Source organism: Sinocyclocheilus rhinocerous, unplaced genomic scaffold (assembly GCF_001515625.1).
Source record: "Sinocyclocheilus rhinocerous isolate Xijiao unplaced genomic scaffold, SAMN03320098_v1.1 scaffold1310, whole genome shotgun sequence".
Classification (NCBI taxonomy): domain Eukaryota; kingdom Metazoa; phylum Chordata; class Actinopteri; order Cypriniformes; family Cyprinidae; genus Sinocyclocheilus; species Sinocyclocheilus rhinocerous.
Window position 1 is genome coordinate 522,873 of NW_015635534.1, and position 1,225 is coordinate 524,097.

The following is a 1,225-nucleotide window of genomic DNA, read 5'->3' on the forward strand; positions in this document are numbered from 1 at the left end:
TCAGTTGCGTTGCTGTCTACGCAGGGTCAGAAAGCTCTCGGATTTCATCAAAAATATCTTAATTTGTGTTCCGAAAATGAACGAAGGTCTTATAGGTTTGGAACAACACAAGGGTGAGAAATTAATGACAGAATTTTCATTTTTGGGTGAACTATCCGCTTAAGTTGTCGCCTACTGCTTTAAATGTTCGCGCTCGTTAAAGTCTGTTAGATTTTGATTGGCTGTCAACGTTATTTAATCGTTTTTCAGATGGGGGAAAAAATCTTTCTGAAAGTGATTCGAACGACATCATTCCTCTGAATCGTCAACGTTCAATTTTTGGCGTGAGCTTCCCAATTCTCACAGAATTAAAATGATTAATAATTAACCTTGACTTGAACAGCCCTGTCATTTTTGGCGCTCAACAGACCCCATTCACTGTATCGCAGGAGTAAACTGTGTAACGTTAAAGGGGTCATATGATGTGATTTCAATTTTTCCTTTCTCTTTGGAGTGTTACAAGCTCTTGGTGCATAAAGAAGATCTGTAAAGTTGCAAAGACTAAAGTCTCAAATCCAAAGAGATATTCTTTATAAAAGTTGAGTCAACCACGCCTACCTAAAACGGCTCGTTCTAACACGCCCCCACATGTCTACGTCACGATGTGGGAAGATTTGCATAACGCCGCCCAAATGTTCACGCAAAGAAAGAAGGCCTAACTTTTATTCTCGCTGTAGTATTGTTGCTGCCTCCAAAGCGAAACTACTTTGTTTGGTCTTCCAAAAGAGGACGATATCTGCTTCGTCATGCCTGGAGCTGATCTGTGCTGGTCGCTGAGGAAATACATCAACTTCGCTGTCGATCGCCGGATCTGCTTTCTGGATCTGTTTGTCATTTCTCCGATCACAAATGCAGTCAACGATGCAACGCAACGCGTAAAAAGTCATTATAATCAGTAATTATGTCCCCACTGGATGCAACAAATGCCTCGTTTATAATGGGTTTTAATGTTTTTGTCTTGTCGCTCCGGCCGGACACGGCATCACAAGGTGGTAAGAGCCATAACATTTCCGTAACACGCTTGAAGTATTCGGCCAATCACAACGCACTGAATAGCTGACCAATCACAGCACACCTCGCTTTTTCAGACAGATGAGCTTTGTAAAAATCGACGCGTTTCAGAAAGGCGGGGCATAGAGGAGAAACAATAACGTACAGTATGTGGAAAATAATGTGGTTTTTTTTA

General features: G+C 41.6%; 1 long non-coding RNA gene across 1 annotated transcript in view; it reads right to left on the reverse strand.

The window, feature by feature from the left end:
* Positions 1-250: 250 nt before the first annotated feature.
* The window catches only part of LOC107747152 (uncharacterized), a 20,885-nt gene continuing 19,910 nt past the window's right edge, over positions 251-1,225 (reverse strand). The window contains exon 3 of the long non-coding RNA XR_001640769.1: positions 251-263. This is a non-coding gene — a long non-coding RNA (uncharacterized LOC107747152). The remainder of the gene's footprint in view (positions 264-1,225) is intronic.